Source organism: Eschrichtius robustus, chromosome 10 (assembly GCF_028021215.1).
Source record: "Eschrichtius robustus isolate mEscRob2 chromosome 10, mEscRob2.pri, whole genome shotgun sequence".
Taxonomy (NCBI): domain Eukaryota; kingdom Metazoa; phylum Chordata; class Mammalia; order Artiodactyla; family Eschrichtiidae; genus Eschrichtius; species Eschrichtius robustus.
In genome coordinates this window covers 84,578,939-84,602,865 of record NC_090833.1, presented here as the reverse complement: position 1 = coordinate 84,602,865, position 23,927 = coordinate 84,578,939, and the positions used below count along the sequence as shown (strand labels likewise).

Genomic DNA, 23,927 nt, shown 5'->3' with positions numbered 1-23,927 from the left:
GACAAGACTCCCCAGAAAGGAGCATAGACACTTGTCAGGAGCCCTGATTTTTGCAACTCTTGCCCAGGGGCACCTCCAAATCTCTTGGTTTGGAGGCCAGCAGGATTACAATTACAGTCCCACAGGACTGTATATATCTATACACTTTAAGAGCTGCCTAAGGGTCTGTCATCCAATCAGCATGAAACTAGGTGCAAAATGAGATTCCTCTCCTTGGAACACTGACAGTACACCTCAACAACAGGGGTATATTCAGAATAAATCAGGTAGTATAGACAACCACAAAGATTTAAGAGGCAACCAACAGCTATGGTTGAATGAGAAAGATCATCACCTATACAAGGCCATTCCTTCAAGTCTGAGAGGTAGCAGTTTTTCCTGATACATGGAAACAAACAGAGAGCTAAGCAAAATGAAGAAACAGAGAAATATGTACTAAATGAAAGAACAAGACAAAAACCTTAAAAAAGACCCCAGTAGGGAGATAAGTAATCTATCTGAGAAAGAAGTCAAAGTAATGGTCATAAAAATGCTCACCAAACTTGGAAGAAGAATGAAATAACATAGTGAAAACTTCAACAGAGTTAGAAAATATAATAAAGAACCCACCAGAGTTAAAGAATACAACAACTGGTCTTCCCTGGTGGCGCAGTGGTTAAGAATCCACCTGCCAATGCAGGGGACATGGGTTCGAGCCCTGGTCCAGGAAGATCCCACATGCCGTGGAGCAACTAAGCCCACGCACCACAATTACTGAGCCTGCGCTCTAGAGCCCACGTGCCACAACTACTGAAGCCTGTGTGCCTAGAGCCCATTCTCCGCAACAAGAGAAGCCACTGCAATGAAAAGCCCACGCACCACAACAAAGAGTAGCCCCCGGTCACAGCAACTAGAGAAAGCCTGCACACAGCAATGAAGACCTAACATGGCCAAAGATATAAATAAATAAATAAATAAATAAATTTATTTTTTAAAAAAAGAATACAATAACTGCAATGAAAAATGTACTAGAGTGATCCAAAGTATATTAGATGATACAGATGAATGGATCAGCAATCTGGAAGATACATATTAGAAATCACCCAATCAAAACAGCAAAAAGAAAAGAGAATTTCAAAAAATGAAGATGGTTTAAGGGACCTCTGGAACAACATCAAACATACTAACATTTACATTACAGGGGTCTCAGAGGAGAGGAAAGAGAGAAAGAGGCAGAAAACTTATTTGAAGAAATAATGGTTGAAAACTTCCCTAACCAGGTTGAGGAAGCACAGTGTCAATCAAGATGAACCCAAAGAGATCTACACCAAGACACATTATAATTAAAATGTCAAAGTTAAAGATAGAAAGAGAATGTTAAAAGCAGCAAGAGAAAAAAAACTAGTGGTGTATAAGGGAACCTCCATAAGGCAATTACTGCATTTTTTAGCAGAAACTTTGTAGGCCAGAAAGGAGTAGCATAATCTATTCAAAGTGCCAAAAGGAAAAAGCTCACCACCAAGAATACTCTATCTGGCAAGGTTATCTTTCAGAGTTGAAAGAGAGGTAAAGAGTTTCCCAGACAAGCAAAAACTAAATTAGTTCATCACCACTAAAATCGTCTTGCAAGAAATATTTAAGGGACTTCTTTAAGTGGAAAAGAAAAGGCCAAACTGTAAGTTTAAAAATATATGAAAAAAAATCTCAAGGTAAAGGTAGTGGATTAACCACGTGTAAAGCTAGTGTGAGGGTTAAAAGACAAAAGTAGTAAAAGCAACTATAACTTCAATAAATAGTTAATGCATACACAAAATAAAAATATGTAAATTATGCAATAAAAAACATAAATTGTGTGGGGGATAAAATGTAGTGCTTTTAGAATGCATTTGAACTTAAGCAACTATCAACTTAAAACAGATTGCTTTATATATAGATTGTATACATGAACCTCATGGTAACCACAAACCAAAAACCTATAATAAATAAACAAAAAACAAAGAGAAAGGAACCCAAACATAACACTAAAGAAAATCATAAACCACAAAGGAAGAATCAAAGAAAAGAAAGAAGGAAGAGAAGAATTATGAAAACAACCAGAAAACAATTAACAAAATGACAATAAGTACATATCTATCAATAGTTACTTTAAGTGTGAGGACTAAATTCTCCAGTCAAAAGACATAGGGTGGCTGAATGAATAAAAAAAAAACCCAAGACCCATCTATGTGCTGCCTACTAGATACTCACTCTTTTTCCATCCATTCACTTTCAGCCTGAGTGTGTCAAATCCAAAGACACACTCAGGATGAAAGTGAAGGGATGGAAAAAGATATTCCATAAAATGGAAATCAAAAGAAAGCTGGGTAGTAATACTTAGATAAAATAGACTTTAAAACGAAGACTGTAACAAAGGACAAAGAAGAGCATTACATAATGATAAAGGGGTCAATCCAACAAGAAGATATAACATTTGTAAATATTTATGCACACAACATAGGAGCACTTAAATATATAAAGCAGATATTAACAGACATAAAGGGAGAAACTGAGTGTAATACAATAATAGTCTGGGACTTACATCACTGGATAGATCGTCCAGACAGAAAATCAATAAAGAAACATTGGCCTTAAACAACACATTAGATTAGATAGACTTAATAGATATACATAGAACATTCCATTCAAAAACTGCAGACTATGTATTCTTTTCAAGTGCACGTGGAACATTCTCCAGGATAGACTCATGTTAAGCCACAAAACAGTTTTCAGTAAATTTAAGAAGATTGAAATCATATCAAGCGTCTTTCCCAACTACAATGGTATGAAACTAGAAATCATTACAAGAAGAAAACCAGAAAAAACACAAACACTTGGAGGCTAAACAACATGCCATTAAACAGTCAATTGGTCAATGAGGAAATTAAAAAATATCTAGAGACAAATGAAAACAGAAACACAACTGTCCAAAATCTATGGGACAAAGAAAAAGCAATTGTAAGAGGAAAGTTCATAGAGATACAGGCCTACCTCAAAAAACAAGAAAAATTTCAACTAAACAATCTAACTTTACATCTAAAGGAACTAGAAAAAAAAGAACAAATAAGTCCCAAAGTTAGTAGAAGGAAAGAAATCATAAAGATCAGGTTCTGCAAATAAATGAAATAGAGACTAAGAAAATAATAGAGAGATCAATTAAACAAAGACCTGGTTCCTTGGAAAGATAAACAAAAGTAGCAAACCTTTAGCCAGACTCACCAAAAAAGAAAGAGAGAGGGCCCAAGTAAGTTATATCAGAAATGAAAGAGGACAAGTTACAGCTGATACCACAGAAATACAAGGGATCATAAGAGACTACTCTGAACGATTGTACCCAAACAAATTGAGCAATGTAGAAGAAACTAATAAATTCCTAGTAACACACAATATTCCAAAACTGAATCATGAATAAATAGAAAATCTGAACATAACAACTACTAGTAATGAATCAGCAATTTAAAAACTCCCCAAACAAACAGAACTGCAGGACCAGCCTGCCTCATAGGTGAGTTCTACCAAACATTTAAAGAAAAGGTAATACCTATCTTTCTCAGATTATTCTGAAAAATTGAAGAAGAAATGCTTCCAAATTCATTTCATGAGGCCAGTGATACCTTGAAACTGAAACTAGACAAAGACACCACAAAAAATGAAAATTACAGGCTAATATTCTTGATGAACATAGATGCAAAAATCCTCAACAAAATATTATCAAGCTGAATTCAATAATATATTAAAAGAATCATACACCATGATCAAGTGGGATTTATTCTGAGGGTGCAAGGATAGTTCCACAACTGCAAATCAATCAACATAGTACACAACATTAACAAAATGAAAAATAAAAATCATATGAATATCTCAATAGCTGCAGAAAAAAGCATTTGACAAAATTTAACATCCATTTATGATAAAAACTCTCAACAAAGTGAGTAGAGAGGGAGTGTACCTCAACATAATAAAAGCCATATATGACAAACCCACAGCTAACAGCATACTCAATGATAAAAAGCTGAAGGCTTTTCTTTTAAGATCAGGAAAAAGACAAGAATGCCACTATCACCACTTTTATCCAACATAGTGTTGGAAGTCCTAACCATAGTAATTAGGAAAAAAAAAAGAGTAAAAGTCACCCAAATTAAAAAGAAGTAAAATGTCACCATTTGTAGATGACATGATACTATATATGAAAACCTTAAAGATTCCACCATGAAGCTATTAGAAGTAATAAATGAATTCAATAAGGTTGCAGGATACAAAATTAACATACTGAAATTGGTTGCATTTCTATACACTAATAATAAACTTTAAGAAAGAGAAGTTTAAAAAACAACCCCGGGGGTTTCCCTGGTGGTGCAGTGGTTAAGAACCCGCCTGCCAATGCAGGGAACACAGGTTCAAGCCCTGGTCCAGGAAGATCCCACATGCTGCAGAGCAACTAAGCCCATGCATCACAACTACTGAGCCTGTGCTCTAGAGCCCATAAGCCACAACTACTGAAGCCCACGTGCCTAGAGCCTGTGTTCTGCAACAAGAGAAGCCACCACAATGAGAAGCCTGCACACCACAATGAAGAGTAGCCCCCACTCGCCGCAACTGGAGAAAGCCTGTGCACAGCAACAAAGACCCAATGCAGCCAAAAATAAACAAATAAATTAATTAATTAAAACAAAACAAAACAAAAAAAAAACAAAACAAAAATCCGATTTACAATTGCATCAAAAAGAATAAGACACCTAGGAATAAATTTAATCAGGGAGGTGAAAAACCTGTACTCTAAAATTATAAGACATTGATGAAAAAAATTGAAGAGGACACACATAAATAGTAAGATATATTGTGCTCATGGATTTGAAGAATTAATATTGTTAAAGTGTCTATCCTACCCAAAGCAATCTAGAGATTCAATGCAATCCCTACCAAAATACCAATGGCATTTCTTTCACAGACCTAGAACAAAGAATCTTAAAATTTATATGGAAGCACAAAAGACCCCAAATAACCAAAACAATCTTGAGAAAGAACAAAGCTGGACGTATCATGTGCCCTTAAAATTTAAACTATACTACAAAGCGATAGTAATCAAAACAGTATGGTACTGGCATGAAAACAGACACACAGATCAATGGAACAGACTAGAGAGCTCATAAATAAGCCCACGGTTATATGGTCAATTAATCTATGACAAAGGAGGTAAAACTATACAATGGAGAAAAGACAATCTCTTCAATAAATGGTGTTGGGAAAACCAGACAAATACATCAAAAGAATGAAACTGGACCACTATCTTACAACATATACAAAAATAATTTTAAAATGGATCAAAGACTTGGATGTAAGACCTGAAACCATAAAACTCCTAGAAGAAAACATAGGCAGTAAGCTCTTTGACACTGCTCTTAGAGATATTTTTTTGACATGTCTTCTCAGGCAAGGGCATCAAAAGCAAAAATAAACAGACTACATCAAACTAAAAAGCTTTTGCACAGCTAAGGAAACCATCAACAAAAATGAAAAGGTGACCTACTGAATGAGAGAAGATATGTGCAAATCATATACTCGATAAGGAGTTTATATCCAAAATATATAAAGAATATATACAATTTAATATCAAAAAACAAACAACCTGATTAAAAATGGGCAGAGGATCTGAATAGACATTTTTGAAAAGAAGACATACAGATGGCTAACAGGCACATGAAAAGATGCACAACATCGACAGTCATCAGGGAAACGCAAATTAAAACCACAAAGAGATATCACCTCACACCTGTCAGAATGGCTATTATCAAAAAGATTTTTTAAAAAAATGACAAGTTTTGGTGAGGATGTGGAGAGAAGGGAAACCCTTGTGTACTGTTGGTGGGAATGTAAATTGGTGCAGCCACTACAGAAAATAATACTGAGGTTCCTCAAAAAATTAAAAATAGAATTTAGATATGATCCAGCATTTCTACTTCTGGGTATTTACTCAAAGATAATGAAAACACTAATTTGAGGGGAACCGAGCATGGGACTAGCGCAGATGAACTGAAATACCTGCCCTGACAGTGAGACCAGGGCAAGCATGGATGGTGCTATTATTGGACAGGCACCATAACATGCTGGAGAACACTGACAAGTGAGCTTCACCAGTAACTAGTTTTGTGATGTTGGGTGTTGAGGATGGAGGGCGATGCTGTTGAAATAGACTTGGCTGAAACCAAGATGGCGGAGTAGAAGGACATGCTCTCACTCCCTCTTGCGAGAACACCAGAATCACAACTAACTGCTGAACAATCATCGACAGGAAGACACTGGAACTCACCAAAAAAATACCCCACATCCAAAGACAAAGGAGAAGGCAAAATGAGATGGTAGGAGGGGTGCAATCACAATAAAATCAAATCCCATAACTGCTGGGTGGGTGACTCACAAACTGGAGAACACTTATACCACAGAAGTCCACCCACTAGAGTGAAGGTTCTGAGCCGCACATTCGGCTTCCGAACCTGGGGGTCCGGCAAAGGGAGGAGGAATTCCTAGAGAATCAGATTTTGAAGGTTAGCGGGATTTGATTGCAGGTCTCTGACAGGATTGGGGGAAACAGAGACTCCACTCTTGGAGGGCACACACAAAGTACTGTGTGCATCGGGACCCAGGGGAAGGAGCAGTGGCCCCTGGGGAGACTGAACCAGGCCTACCTGCTAGTGTGGGAGGGTCTCCTGCAGAGGCGGGGGATGGCTGTGTCTCACCGTGAGAACAAGGACACTGGCAGCAGAAGTTCTGGAAAGTACTCCTTGGCGTGAGCCCTCCTAGAGTCTGCCATTAGCCCAACCAAAGAGCCCGGGTAGGCTCCAGTGTTGCATTGCCTCAGGCCAAACAACCAACAGGGAAGGAACCCAGCCCCACCCATCAGCAGACAAGTAGATTAAAGTTTTACTGAGCTCTGCCCACCAGAGCAACACCCACCTCTACCCACCACCAGTCTCTCCCATCAGGAAACTTGCAAAAGCCTCTTAGATAGCCTCATCCACTAGAGGGCAGACAGCAGAAGCAAGAAGAACTACAACCCTGCAGCCTGTGGAACAAAAACCACATTCACAGAAAGATAGACAAGATGAAAAGGCAGAGGGCTATGTACAAGATGAAGGAAGAAGATAAAACCCCAGAAAAACAAATAAATGAAGTGGAGACAGGCAACCTTCCAGAAAAAGAATTCAGAATAATGATGCTGAAGATGATCCAGGACATCGGAAAAAGAATGGAGGCAAAGATTGAGAAGATGCAAGAAACGTTTAACAAAGACCTAGATGAATTAAAGAACAAACAAACAGAGATGAACAATACAATAACTGAAATGAAAACTACACTAGAAGGAATCAACAGCAGAATAACTGAGGCAGAAGAACGGATAAGTGACCTGGAAGACAGAATGGTGGAATTCACTGCCATGGACCAGAATAAATAAAAAAGAGTGAAAAGAAATAAAGACAGCCTAAGAGACATCTGGGACAACGTTAAACGCAACAACATTCTCATTATAGGGGTACCAGAAGGAAAAGAGAGAGAGAAAGGACCCAAGAAGATATTTGAAGAGATCAGAGTCGAAAACCTCCATAACATAGGAAAGGAAATAGGCACCCAAGTCCAGGAAGCGCAGGGAGTCCCATACAGGATAAACCCAAGGAGAAACACGCTGAGACACATAGTAATCAAACTGGCAAAAATTAAAGACAAAGAAAAATTATTGAAAGCAGCAAGGGAAAAACAAAAAATAACATACAAGGGAACTCCCATAAGGTTAACAGCTGATTTCTCAGCAGAAACTCTACAAGCCAGAACGGAATGGCATGATATACTTAAAGTGATGAAAGGGAAGAACCTACAACCAACATTACTCTACCTGGCAAGGCTCCCATTCAGATTTGATGGAGAAATCAAAAGCTCTACAGACAAGCAAAAGCTAAGAGAATTCAGCACCACCAAACCAACTCTACAACAAATGCTAAAGGAACTTCTCTAAGTGGGAAACACAAGAGAAGAAAAGGACCTACAAAAACAAACCCAAAACAATTAAGAAAATGGTCATAGGAACATACATATCGATAATTACCTTAAACGTGAATGGATTAAATGCTCCAACCAAAAGACACAGGCTCACTGAATGGATACAAAAATGAGACCCATATATATGCTGTCTACAAGAGACCCACTTCAGACCTAGGGACACATACAGACTGAAAGTGAGGGGATGAAAAAAGATATTCCATGCAAATGGAAATCAAAAGAAAGCTGGAGTAGCAATACTCATACCAGATAAAATAGACTTTAAAATAAAGAATGTCACAAGAGACAAGGAAGGACACTACATAATGATCAAGGGATCAATCCAAGAAGAAGAAATAACAACTGAAAACATTTATGAACCAAACATAGGAGCAACTCAATACATAAGGCAACTGCTAACAGGTATAAAAGAGGAAATCGACAGTAACACAGTTATAGTGGGGGACTTTAATACCTCACTTACACCAATGGACAGATCATCCAAAATGAAAATAAATAAGGAAACAGAAGCTTTAAGTGACACAATAGAGCAGCTAGATTTATGATATTTTTAGGACATTCCATCCAAAAACAGCAGATTACACTTTCTTCTCAAGTGCACATGGAACATTCTCTAGGATAGATCACATCTTGGGTCACAAATCAAGCCTCAGTAAATTTAAGAAAACTGAAATCATATCAAGCATCTTTTCTGACCACAACGCTATGAGATTAGAAATCAATTACAGGGAAAATAACGTAAAAAACACAAACACATGGAGGCTAAACAATACGTTACTAAACAAGCAAGAGATCACTGAAGAAATCAAAGAGGAAATCAAAAAATACCTAGAGACAAATGACAATGAAAACACGACAATCCAAAACCTATGGGATGCAGCAAAAGCAGATCTAAGAGGGATGTTTATAGCTATACAAGCCTACCTAAAGAAACAAGCAAAATCTCAAATAAACAATCTAAACTTACACCTAAAGGAACTAGGGAAAGAAGAACAAACAAAACCCAAAGTTAGCAGAAGGAAAGAAATCGTAAAGATCAGAGCAGAAATAAATGAAATAGAAACAAAGAAAACAATAGCAAAGATCAATAAAACTAAAAGCTGGTTCTTTGAGAAGATAAACAAAATTGATAAACCATTAGCCAGACTCATCAAGAAAAAGAGGGAGAGGACTCAAATCAATAAAATTAAAAATGAAAAAGGAGAAGTTACAACAGACACCACAGAAATACAAAGCATCCTAAGAGACTACTACAAGGAACCCGATGCCAATAAAATGGACAACCTGGAAGAAATGGACAAATTCTTAGAAAGGTATAACCTTCCAAGACTGAACCAGGAAGAAATAGAAAATATGAACAGACCAATCACAAGTAATGAAATTGAAACTGTGATTAAAAATCTTCCAACAAATAAAAGTCCAGGACCAGAAGGCTTCACAGGTGAATTCTATCAAACATTTAGAGAAGAGCTAACACCCATCCTTCTCAAACTCTTCCAAAAAATTGCAGAGGAAGGAACACTCCCAAACTCATTCTATGAGGCCACCATCACTCTGATACCAAAACCAGACAAAGATACTACAAAAAAAGAAAATTACAGACCAATATCACTGATGAATATAGATGCAAAAATCCTCAACAAAATACTAGCAAACAGAATCCAACAACACGTTAAAAGGATCATACACCATGATCAAGTGGGATTTATCCCAGGGATGCAAGGATTCTTCAATAAACACAAATCAATGAATGTGCTACACCATATTAACAAATTGAAGAAGAAAAACCATATGATCAACTCAATAGATGCAGAAAAAGCTTTTGACAAAATTCAACACCAATTTATGGTAAAAACTCTCCAGAGAGTGGGCATAGAGGGAACCTACCTCAACATAATAAAGGCCATATATGACAAACCCACAGCAAACATCATTCTCAATGGTGAAAAACTGAAAGCATTTCCTCTATGATCAGGAACAAGACAAGGATGTCCACTCTCACCACTATTATTCAAGATAGCTTTGGAAGTCCTAGCCTCAGAAATCAGAGAAGAAAAAGAAATGAAAAGATTACAAATTGGAAAAAAAGAAGTAAAACTGTCACTGTTTGCAGATGACATGATACTATACATAGAGAATCCTAAAGATGCCACCAGAAAACTACTAGAGCTAATCAATACAGTTGCAGGATACAAAATTAATGCACAGAAATCTCTTGCATTCCTATACACTAATGATGAAAAATCTGAAAGAGAAATTAAGGAAACACTTCCATTTACCATTGCAACAAAAAGAAGAAAATACCTAGGAATAAACCTACCTAGGGAGACAAAAGACCAGTATGCAGAAAACTATAAGACACTGATGGAAGAAATTAAAGATGATATCAACAGATGGAGAGATATATCATGTTCTTTTATTGGAAGAATCAATATTGTGAAAATGACTATACTACTCAAAGCAATGTACAGATTCAATGCAATCCTTATCAAACTACCAATGCCTTTTTTTACAGAACTAGAACAAAAAATCTGAAAATTTGTATGGAGACAAAAAACACCCAGAATAGCCAAAGCAGTCTTGAGTGAAAAAAGTGGAGCTGGAGGAGTCTGACTCCCTAACTTCAGACTATACTACAAAGCTACGGTAATCAAGACAATATGGTAGTGGCACAAAAACAGAAACATAGATCAATGGAACAAGATAGAGACCCAGAGATAAACCCCCGCACATATGGTCAACTAATCTATGACAAAGGAGGCAAGGATATACAATGGAGAAAAGACAGTCTCTTCAATGAGTGCTGCTGGGAAAACTGGACAGCTACATGTAAAAGAATGAAATTAGAACACTCCCTAACACCATACACAAAAATAAACTCAAAATGGATTAGAGACCTAAATGTAAGACTGGACACTGTAAAACTCTTAGAGGAAAACATAGGAAGAACAACACTCTTTGACATAAATCACAGCAAGATCTTTTTTGATCCACCTCCTAGAGTAATGGAAATAAAAACAAAAATAAACAAATGGGACGTAATGAAACTTAAAAGCTTTTACACAGCAAAGGAAACCATAAATAAGTCGAAAATACAACCCTCAGAATGGGAGAAAATATTTGCAAATGAATCAGTGGACAATGGATTAATCTCCAAAATATGTAAAGAGCTCATGCAGCTCAATATTAAAACAAACAACCCAATCCAAAAACGGGCAGAAGACCTAAATAGACATTTCTCCAAAGACATACAGATTGCCAAGAAGCATGTGAAAAGCTGCTCAACATCACTAATTATTAGAGAAATGCAAATCAAAACTACAATGAGGTATCACCTCACACCAGTTAGAATGGGCATCATCAGAAAGTCTATAAACAACAAATGCTGGAGAGGGTGTGGAGAAAAGGGAACCCTCTTGCACTGTTGGTGGGAATGTAAATTGATACAGCCACTATGGAGAACAGTATGGAGGTTCCTTAAAAAACTAAAAATAGAATTACCATATGACCCAGCAATCCCACTACTGGGCATATACCCCGAGAAAACCATAATTCAAAAAGACACATGCACCCCAATGTTCATTGCAACAGTATTTACAATAGCCAGGTCATGGAAGCAACCTAAATGCCCATCAACAGACGAATGGATAAAGTAGAAGTGGTACATATATACAATGGAATATTACTCAGCCATAAAAAGGAGCGAAATTGGGTCAATTTGAGACGTGGATGGATCTAGAGACTGTCATACAGAGTGAAGTAAGTCAGAAAGAGAAAAACAAATATCGTATATTAACGCATATATGTGGAACCTAGAAAAATGATACAGATGAATCGGTTTGCAGGGCAGAAATTGAGACACAGATGTAGAGAACAAACGTATGGACACCAGGGGGGGAAAGCGGAGGGGGGGTGGGTGTGGTGGTGTGATGAATTGGGAGATTGGGATTGACATGTATACACTGATGTGTATAAAATGGATGACTAATAAGAACCTGCTGTATAAAAAAATAAATAAAATAAAATTCAAAAATTCAAAAAAAATAGTGTTCTTTGATGAAGAAGTTTTAAATTTTAATGTAATCTAATTTGTCTATTTTCACTTTTTTTTTGCTTTTGGTGTAAAACTGTTATTTTTTAAAACTGCTGGATTTATTTTGTTAATATTCTGTTAAGGAATACTCTGCACCTGTATTCACGTGTGAAACTGGCCTGTAATTTGCCTTTCTCATATTTTCCTTTCCTGGTTTTTTATCAAAATTAATTATACTAGCCTCATAAAATGAGTTGAACAGTGAAAAAAAAAAAGAAAAGAAAACACTAACTTGAAAAGATATATGCAACCCTATGCATATATCCTTTGCAGTATTATTTACAATAGCCAAGATATAGAAACCTAATTGTCTGTTGATAGATGAAAGGATAAAGAAGATATTGGTGTATATATACAATAGAATATTATTCAGCCATAAGAAAAGAAACCTTGCCATTTGCAAGAATATGGATGGACCTAGAGTTTATTACGCTAAGTGAAATAAGTCAGATAGAGAAAGACAATTACCATATGATTTCACATATACGTGGAATCCAAAAAACAAAACAAATAATACAAAACCAGACTCACAGAGAACAAAGCGGTGGTTGCCAGATGGGAGGGTGTTGGGGGGCAGCCGAAACAGGTGAAAAGGATTAAGAGGTACAAACCTCGAGTTATAAAAAAATTAAATCACAGAGATGCAATGTACAGCACAGGGAATATAGTCAAGAACCCTGTATTAAGTTTGTATGGTCTCAGATGGTAATTTGACATCGATTTGACCATTTCAAAATGTATGTAAATATCAAATCACTTTGATGTACACTTGAAACTAATATGATATTTTATGTCAATTACACTTCAATGAAAAATACTCATACATAAAGACAACATTAGGAAGATGAGGGCGGTAATAAGCGTCAACTGGGAAAAATGAAGAGGGATATATGCCTATTACAAGGAGAAAAAAACATAAGAAGGAAATGCAGCAGCACTGACACTTGATTTGAAGGTTTCTGTCATATTTGACTTCCTTCCTCTTCTCTGTGGTCTATTTTCTTTATTCTCTCAAGAGAATCTTCTCTTATTTGTGCTAGTTGTCCTCCATTTGACCATACAGATCCATTCTCTTGCCTTTCTCCATGTGTCTGGAGGCTACCTCTAGGGATCGTGTCACCCAGGCTGCTTCATAGACTGACTTCTGGTTAGGTTTTGCCAGGGTTGCAAGGAGGAGGTAGAGGTCAGGGTATTAATTCCACCATTTCTTCCCTCCTGGGGCACTGTGGTTTTGACAGTGGCAACTTTCCTCCACAGTTCTAGCTCTTGTACCACAGCCCTTCCTCCCTAGTTCTGCTCTCCCTAAGCTTTAATGACAGTATTTCCTCCCCTTGTCCCCTTCAGCCCTAGGCATGGTAATGGATTCCCACTGTTGCAAGGTCTAGATGCCCCCAATTTCTCTTGCGTGGTCCTTTCATGAAGGGACTCTTTAAATAATCCCTTCATTAAAGCCTCCTCAGTTAAAATATCTGGACCTAATTTCCTGCCAGCACCTGAATGAATACAGCTCACCTTAGTTACATACTATTTTCAACACTAGAATTTTCTTCAGTAGTGTAATTTACACTACTCAGAGTTGGAGCTGAATAAATTATTTAAGTCAACAAATATTTTTTGAGCACTTACTATGTGCCAGGCACTGTGCCGATATCAGCTTATACAATGGTGACTGAGACAGATAAGGTCTCCGCCCGCATGGAACATACAGTCTACTGGGGGAGTTAGACAATACAAGATCCTTTAAGTTGCAAATGATAGAAAAGCTGAACCCAAACTGACTCATGCAAAAAGGGGAATTTATTGGCTCATTAAAAAAAAAAAAAAAAATCCAGAAATTGGGCTTGCTACTGCGAATGAAAAGAAAATATCGCCTTCGGTATCAGTGAACAAAGGATGTTGCAGCCATCAAGCCATTACATTACAGCCGCCTTGATGGTGAGCCCTGAGGGAACTCAGGATATGAACGGGATGGCCGCCATCTAGCAGTCAGCTGCTGCCGCCATCCCCCCACCCCTCCCGGCAGTGCACCCTGAGGAGACTCAGGATGAGAAACCACAGGGAGTTTGAAAAAGAATAGATACGTGTATAACTGAATCACTTAGCTGTACACCTGAAATAACACAACGTTGTTAATCAACTATGTGCCAATATAAAATAAAAATTAAAAAAAAAACCCAACCAACTCAAGTAGGCCATTAGTAAAAAAAAAAAAAAAAAAAAAAAGAAAAAGAAAAAGAAAGCACAGGATACTGGCCCCAGATAGCTGAGGTGCATGTCAAAGGAATTATTTCAGTGAGTCCAGACTCTTGCATCTTCCCATACACAGAAAAGCGCTAAATTCCTTAACTTGAGATGTCTGGTTTTCTTTAATTAACAGTAATCTTTTATTTATTTATTTATTTATTTATTATGATGTGGACCATTTTTAAAGTCTTTATTGAATTTGATATTGCTTCTGGTTTTTTTTTTTTTTTTTATGTTTTGGTTTTTTGGCTGTGAGGCATGTGGGATCTTAGCTCCCTGACCAGGGATCAAACCTGAACCCCCTGCATTGGCAGGCGAAGTCTTAACCACTGCACCACCAGGGAAGTCCCCCAACAGTAAACTTTTGATGTTCTGACTACCTGGTCTTTGTTGCAGAAACTCCTGTGTATCCTGGCTCCTCCTTTACCTCTTCGGAGAAGTCTCTCAGAGTCTCTCTGAGATGCTGTGTCCTGGGCTTAAGTCTTCAGTTTTGTCCACCGAATAAAACATAATTCTCAAATTTTAGATTGTGTATTTTTTCAGTTGACACTACCTATGAAGTTTTATCTAGGACCTCAAGCAATGTCACCAAAACCTATTTCTCTTACACCTCTGGTTCTGCTTTTCGTGTGTGGGCTCAGTCCTTAAACTAGCTCTCCCCTCAGTGCAGCTAATGTGTTACAACTGAGAGTCCTAGAATATATTTCGTTGCTTCTCATTGGCTGATTGGGAACGTGATGCTCTGATTGGCTCAGCAGGAGCCTCCTAGCCACTATTATTATTACTATTTGCTGCAAAAAGCTTTATTATTTCCATTTGGTCCAGGGCTTGGGTTAGGGCTCCAGCGTGGTTCAAAAGCAGCCTAGTGGCTGCAGAGAGAGGGAGGGCTTCAGGCAGAAGCCCTGACACCAGAGGGGCTCCTCAAAGGCTGCTGGGCTTCAGAGGCTCCTAGTCGTGCTTGAGGGTGAGCCTTTCGAAGAGATACGCGCCCAGCCCAGCCTGGGGGCCCCCAGCCTGTGGACGTTAGTCAGGTGGTTGCCATCTTCTTTATGAGTTTCACCTGCTCCTGTAGGAAGTGGTTCTCCAGGAAGTCACAGAGATGGGGGTCTACTCAGGCAGAACCCAACGCATGCAGATCCAAAAGGGCCTGGGTCAGGTTTTTCTCCATGAGCACGGTGGCTTCCGTAGCCGCCTGGGTTTTACCCCACTCATCTTGGGACGGCTTCTGCAGGTCCTGGAAGTGGGTGAGGCCACTGCTGGTGTTGCATCTCCAAGAGACGCTCAGCACCCTTGGGTTTCTCCTCCGCCAATTTGTGGGAAAAGTGGCCCACGCCCTGCAGAGACACATCGTAGTCAAGGTCAAAATAGAAGCCCAGAGAGAGTTAGTATAAGCAGATAGGGTAGGGGGTCCCCAGAGAAAGAACCAGTCATGGCTTTCTTGACATAAATAAGCCATTTCTGGCCTAAGCCATTTTGTGATCTAAGACTGGCCACAATGCTAGTCCTTGAACAGATTTCAGTAATTAATGATCTTAAGAGAGTAAAACAATGCAGAAACAAATGACTATTGTCAAGTAAGCAAAGTAACAATAGCAAAGATAATACAACAGTTGTAAAAACTCCCAGTTCTCTTTCAATGGTAAAGATTAACCTGAAGCTCTCAACCACCAGATCAACTGGAACCTAAGGGAGGATGATGTTACCCTTTTCTGGACCCCTGTGACTTCCATCAACTAAAGCTTGGAGTCTTTTGACCACCCAAGTCCCTTCATGAAAATGCATGTACCCTTAGCTTCCTCAGTTTTACTGTTTAAGGAGACACTGCTTTGGGAAAGATCCCCAGTGTTCTCCTTACTTGCTGCAAGTAATAAATCCTTCCTTTTCTTGATCTTTGGTTTGGTTGTGTCAACTGAAAAAAATGGCACAAGCTAAAAGTTGAGAATCTCAGCAGACTTTCTGAGGACTTAAGACCAGGAGACAGCCTCCCAGATAGCTCTGTGGGACTGCTCCAAAGAGGTAAGGGAGGAACCAGGATACAAAAGAGTTTTTGCAACAAAACCCAGGTAGTTGGAACATCAAAAGATTGCTGTTAATTAAAGAAAAACCAGACATCTTAAGTTACTTTAGTACTTTTTTATGTATGGGAAGATGCAAGAGTCTGGGCTCTTTGAAATCATTCCTTAACTGTCTAGGGCCTCCATACTAAATCAGATGCACAGTCGGGGCAGCTGCAGTGGCTGAGGGCTTGATGGCTGCAACATCCTTTGTTTACTGATATGGCAGGTGACATTCACAGTTGTGTCTTTTAACTCGACACCCACCAAGAGGCAAACCCAGTTTTTCGGGTAACAGTAGGTGTAGGAGGCCGGCAGATGCATGTAGACCGGGCAGTTGATGACAGCCTCTATCTCCGTGGAATAATTTTGACAAATCTGGGAGCTCATGGTTGATTGGCATTAAGGAGCTAAGCTCAGAAAATGATGTTGGCTGGTCCCCGAGACCGAGGAGAGCTGAGTGGTTGGTCCAAAGGTTGCAAGTGATAAATAGGTTGGAGGGTGGATGGGGGCTGGAGGAAGGGGCGTCTCTGGGTCTGTTCTGTCCAAACACTATTGAAGCAAGAGACACATCCACTGGACTGCGGAGCACACTGCTTCCTGGCCATTATTAGAACGAGGAGTGGACTCTACTTTTGAAGCCTAATAGCTGTCAACAGAGAAGTGGCTTTCCTAGAGGAAAACTGCAGTACTGTCTCCAGAAGAAAGAAGCCCCCCCAAACATTAGATGCTCATGAACAAAGATAAACAATGATATATCCTGATAATTAAACTAAAGCTGATCAATATTGTTAGGCAAAATGCTTTAATGGCTGGCTATTTCAGCAAAGCCTCGTGGGGGTTAACCTGCGTTCGATTCGCACTGCACCTGTAGGGGTCAGTTCTCCCGCGTGTGGACAGCATCCCACTGCTAATTCTGCCTCGGGGCTTTCTTGGCAGAATTGCCATGGGAGCTTGCTCTGCCAGGTACAGGGTAAACTGGAAGTATTCACCAGGGGCAACCGTTAACCAAAAAAGGAGAGAAGTTGGTGGATAAAGGCCCCAGACTCCAACCATTTTAGAGAACAATTCTGACGCACATTCTACGTGGTGCAGCAGAGGGCTCCTAGGGGGAGGGAGCCCCAGTAGTCCATAACCGTACCCAGCCAATAAGTGGGTCCTTTATTGGATTTTCCTCCTTCCTTGTCTCATTCTCCTCCACTCTCTTTCTAAGGAATCCCTTCCTAAGTCCTTGTCTCAGTCTCTACCCAGGAGATACAAAGTGAAACCCAGCTGAGACCCGAAGGCTGGACAGAGCTACCCATGCAGAGAGCAAGGGGAAAACTGTGGTTTTGAAAAGGAGAGTCGAACTCCCCCATCAAATAGGAAAAACAGGTCAATTTTAGGCCACAGGGGAGAGCAATGAAAGGTAAAAATGAAAGCGCATTTAATGAAGGTAAAACTGAATTGTTTCTACTGTTTTATATTAAGAAGCATTCTTAGAATTATTTCCATATTAATAAACATAATTAATTTTGTAATGTGTATAATTATTAAAGTTGATTAGCTTTGTTCCTCCCATGCGCTGCAAATATTTTGAAAGCAGGAATTTCTTGAAGCTGGTATCTCTAAATTAAATTAAACTCAGCAAATTTGCATTGAGTATGTACCATATCCAAAGTACTTTGTTAAGTGCTGTAAGACAAATTGCCCTTGCTTAAGGGGCCCTCAGAATCTAGTAGAGGCAACAGATATACGTATCTGGCAAGCTTGAGACTAACCAAGGGAACTATGGGATTACAGGTATAATCCTAGTACTGTACCTTATGGCTTCTTAGTAAAGGTCATGTATTCATTCATCTTTTACCGAGCATATACCTTATACCAGGTCTATATGAAGGACCGCCTTTTAATTATTATTGTTATTATTATTCAGGGGCCCTCAGAATCTAGTAGAGGCAACAGATATACGTATCTGGCAAGCTTGAGACTAACCAAGGGAACTATGGGATTACAGGTATAATCCTAGTACTGTACCTTATGGCTTCTTAGTAAAGGTCATGTATTCATTCATCTTTTACCGAGCATATACCTTATACCAGGTCTATATGAAGGACCGCCTTTTAATTATTATTGTTATTATTATTCAGGTGCAAAAATATTAATGTGTCTCCAAAGGCCAACTCTTCTTTCTTACAACTACTGGCAAATTCTCTACCTTTGCTGTGAGCATCTTTCCTGTCTTTTTGAGACTCTCCAAAGAAAACCCTCATCTGATCTTTTTCATGGCCTCCCAGGCATATTTCCTGAGGGTTTTGGAAGCTCTCCCTCTGGGAAATGCAAATGCCACATTTACAGATTCACAGAATGTTAGCTCTGAAAGGGATCTTAATGTTTTCTAGTGTTTTCCATAGAAATCGGTATATATACTGCATACCAAAAGGGATTGGGAGGTTTGCATCTGTAAGTGGCAGACTCAGGGGCTCCAGCTGCCCTAAAGGTCAAGGGGTTCAATACCTCTGCATGCTAGTGTGGCTAGACAGGGGCAACCAGATGACCGTCAGCTTGCCCGTAAGCTGTTCCGGTCACATTTATGTTAGTTGGCACACTTGTTGGGAATAATACCTTAGAGATTGTTTAGCCCAGCCCTGCAGTTCATTTGTTTTCCAGAACTTCAGTTTTAGTAAAGAGGGAACCAAGGCCCAGAGAGGTGGCATGGCTAACCCAAGGGCACACACTGAATTGGAGTTTCTCCCCATAGCTCCATTTAGAGATGGCTCCTCTTCCGCAACTTAAGGTCCTTTCACAATGCTCTTATCCAATTTAGGGAGAAGAGAGCTTACAGTGGGAAGCCGGGGAGAGATGAGTATAGGGAGCAGTAGTAAAGTTCAAGGAAAGTTACATGCAGAAACACAGGATGTGAGACAGAGCATTCCTTTGAGTTTCAGGGAGCATATCCCGGATGCGTTTAGTGCTGAAGCAAGCGAATTATGATGATCCTCCCAAAATAACTTTGCTTTAGAGCTAAAGATATCCAGCCAGGCTCAAGGTTGCACAAGCCTTTTCCCCACAGCTCTTTGCTAATTGAATTAAACCCTTCTTGGCAATGAGGGAGTCTCCCAAAGACTGAACAGAAGGATCGATTTTGCACATGTAATGACTTGGCTTTCCAGTTGCTTCAGGCTGCCTGTCTCAGCTCAAATTCCTCCTTTAGCTACTGTCTGCTTTCATCTTCCTGTAATCATTAGTGATACCTGATCCCATTACCCTCTGGGGGCCTTCCAGGCACACTCTGTTGAACAAATACTCATGATTGCTGCTAATTCATAGAGGGAAGAGCTCTGTACCGGCTGGTACATCTTCATAGTGTTCTTATCCACTTTTCAATTTCAGATGCAATGCCAAGGGAACTGAAGGTACTTCAATTAGAAAAGGGAATGCTGCATTTTGTTTTCCAGAATCATGTATGTGCTAGAATCAAAGCCAGCAAGAGAGGACAAGAAAAGTCACAGAATTATAGTCTGTCTTTGAGTAATTCACCTCCCATTACTGTGGACTTCTACTCACTTTCAAAGCTCACTGTGTTTTGCTCTGCCCAGAGCCCACACATAGCATTCTTCCAAGCTCTGAACCTTTCTCCCATTCCTTCATGGTAATCTGTCTTTTGTGGCCTATTTTCTTTTCATTAAACTCATAAATATCTAAAAATTACATTTTTAACTGCTAAGGCATCTCCCTCATAAATTAAATATTTCATAGCTCTAAGTTCCTTTGGAGAATTAGAATTTGCCTCACAGGAGTGACTCCCAGGCTGAGAATTTCAGGGAACTTGATGAAGCTGCAGTCGGAGATATTTGGGGTAGACATTTATTTTAAGTTTTCTTTATTTCACATCAGCCACTCAGGCTAGTGTGAATGAGAAATGTTCCCTGCCATATCAGCAAACAAAGGATGTTGCAGCCATCAAGCCATCACATTACAGCCCCCCTGACTGTGAGCCTTGAGGGAACTCAGGATGGAGACAAACAGGCTGCCCACTGCCAACCCCTGAGCCACTGCAGTCACCCCCAACTGTGCACCCTGAGGGGATTCAGGATGGAGAAAAGCAGAATACTGGCCCCAGGTAGCTGAGGTGCATATCAAAGGAATGATTTCAATGAGCCCAGACCCTTGCATCTTCCCATACATAGAAAAGCACTAAATTCCTTAACTTGAGATATCTGGTTTTCTTTCATTAACAGTAATCTTTTGATGTTCCCACTACCTGGTCTTTGTTGCAAAAACTGCTATACATCCTGGCATCCCCCCTTGCCTCTTCAGAGCGGTCCCTCAGAGAGATCTGAGAGTCCTGTCTCCCAGGTTTAAGTCGAATGTCTGTCAAATAAAACATAACTCTCAACTTTTAGGTTGTGCTTTTTTTTTTTTTCAGTCGACACTAGCTAACATTGCCTAGGAGGTGAATAGAAATATTTTACAGTGTTTATGGTTCTGTGCAAGACGGTAATCTGCAAAAAACTATCAGGACCGACCTTATGCTGGAAAGCAGAACTGGTCATGCAGGCCCTCAGTAAGAAACCAGAACATATGGATAATACATAGTAAGAGAGACTAACTCAATTATTTGTTCAGGTCCAATTCTTCTGTGGCTGTATGAATACAGCATTTATTAAAAATTGTCCATTTCACTTCCAGGAATAAACAGAAGCATGATTCATAAGGGAGGAAAAGGCCTGTAAGGTATGAAATCATCACCAGGCCAAAGAGGTGGCTACATTTTGTCAGAACCACTGCTGTCAATAAATAGTGAAACTTTCAGCATTTGGTTGCCCTCTGAATAAAACCAGAAAGAATGAACACATGACAAGTAGATTTACCTTTGGCAGAAACAATCCAGAGATGGTTTGTAGATGTGTGACTATTAGAGATTCAGGAAACCTCTAAACTTTATATAGCTGACCTACATATATCATCAAGACAAGGAATATTAGCAAAGAAAGCTATAGCCTGCTAAACTGTGTTTTGCATGGAGCACACATATAGCAGTGTTCCACTGGAGCCGGCAGTATGGGTTTTACAGAACTGATTGTTAAATATCCAGGTAAAGTCGGTTGGTCCCTTGAAATCAGCCACAGTGGGAATGTTTATACCACAGAAATTGGCAGTTGTTATAGACCATGGATTTTTGTTTGCTAGTTTTGTTTAGTTTTCAGAGAGTTGGTTTACCAGTCCACCACTGTCCAGCACTGCTAGAAGCAAAGAGAGCCTATCTGTCAGGAAAACGTACATTCCCATCTCTCAGAGAGACACGTGTTGTGCGGAACTGGGAAAACTCACCAGACGTTTCCCAGAACCTGGATGGAGTATTCCTCCAAGTCTCTCTCCTTCAGGTCTATGCTCACTAAGCAACCTTCTGCTTATTTATCTGGTACCAGTAGATGAGTTGGTGCCAGATGGTATTCCTTCAAGTCCTGGGGCTTCTAAGGAACTGTTCTGGAGGACATCTGGGGAAAGAGGAGAAGATCACACCAGGCTGAGCAGGCCTTTCATCTGTCTTCAACAGGAGCGGCTTCATTTTCTCTGTTTTACATATTGGTCACACGCACACACACACACAGAGAACCCAAAACAAAACAGTTGCTTGGAGAAAGCATACCACCGCTAAAAAAAACTTTTGAAAATAGTAGGCCGGAGATCTTGTTTGCCAGAAAAGCGCATCCCTTATTAAAGTTAACAGTTTATTTTTCTGGGTATAATTCGGCCACTTGTGAGTTCAGTTAACTTCAATCAGCTTCCTATTAACGGATAAAGTTGCGATGCACCGACTGAAAATTCAAATTTCTTGACTTACCATGTCGAAGATTAGACTCATCAGTGAGGAACTGCCCTTCTGAGATTTCCATCAGGGTGGTCAGCACACTTTCCTCTCCGATAGCCCTCTCTTACATGGAGCAACTGGGAAACTTTCTCTTTGCTACAGGGAAACTGGAAAATGCAGTCAGTCAGGTGAGCTGAGCTCAAGTCATGGGACGTTTCTGTCTATTAAAATGGTTCTTCTTCCAATTACAAAAGCGACCTGATGTCCCTTAAAATTTTTAGAAAATTAGAAAAGCAAAAAGAAGAAAATGAAAATCACTTTATCCACCACCCAAAGACAGTCACTGTTACTTCTGGTGTATATTCTAGCCATTTATACAAACACACATGTTCATCTACATACACATGACTATTTTTTTTTCTTCCACATGGCTTTTTTTTTAAAGAGGAGTTTTTTTTTTTTTTTTAAACATCTTTATTGGAGTATAATTGCTTTACAATGGTGTGTTAGTTTCTGCTTTATAACAAAGTGAATCAGTTATACATATACATATGTTCCCATATCTCTTCCCTCTTGCATCTCCCTCCCTCCCGCCCTCCCTATCCCACCCCACTAGGTGGTCACAAAGCACCGAGCTGATCTCCCTGGGCTATGCGGCTGCTTCCCACTAGCTATCTATTTTACATTTGGTAGTGTATATATGTCCATGACACTCTCTCACCCTGTCACATCTCACCCCTCCCCCTCCCCATATCCTCAAGTCCATTCTTTAGTAGTTCTGTGTCTTTATTCCCGTCTTGCCACTAGGTTCTTCATGGCCTTTTTTTTTTTTCCCTTAGATTCCATAAATATGTGTTAGCATACTGTATTTGTTTTTCTCTTTCTGACTTACTTCACTCTGTATGACAGACTCTAACTCCATCCACCTCATTACAAATACCTCCATTTCATTTCTTTTTATGGCTGAGTAATATTCCATTGTATATATGTGCCACATCTTCTTTATCCATTCATCCGATGATGGACACTTAGGTTGCTTCCATGTCCTGGCTATTGTAAATAGAGCTGCAATGAACATTTTGGTACATGACTCTTTTTGAATTATGGTTTTCTCAGGGTATATGCCCAGTAGTGGGATTGATGGGTCATATGGTAGTTAAAGAGGAGTTTTTAAACTTTGAGCTTGCAATGTAATGACATTTGACTGGTTCTCATCACAGTTTCTGTATCTGTAATACCTGGCTACAGGTTGATCTCTACAAGAAAGGCCTTTTCTCTATATAAAATTCTAAATAAAAGGTAACGTAAAATCTTCAAATTAAAAAAAATCAAGTAGTTATTTTACTAGATACTACACGCATACAGTATAATCTAAGAGCATAATATGGTGTTCAATAAAGGTAAGTCTCTCTGCCACAGTCTACCAGTTCTCCCCAGAGGCAATCACTGTTATCAGTTCCTTGTTTGTTTTTCAGAGACACTCTGAGCCTATGCAAGCATATTTGTAAAGTGTAACAGCTAATTTAAAGAGAAGATTTTTGGTTTATATATGGAAATAGAGCTCAAACATTTTCCTTCTATTAAAACGTTCTTAAAAAGTCTTTCATTGTTGTTTTGTTTTTATGCATTGTTTTCCTTTATGGCTAGAGAAAGCTTCTCCTCTATGGTCATTACTATT

The 23,927-nt window shown here is 39.2% G+C and overlaps 1 pseudogene; it reads right to left on the bottom strand.

The window, feature by feature from the left end:
- Window positions 1-15,339: 15,339 nt before the first annotated feature.
- LOC137770973 (ferritin light chain pseudogene) lies at window positions 15,340-16,845 on the bottom strand (annotated as a pseudogene).
- Window positions 16,846-23,927: the final 7,082 nt, after the last annotated feature.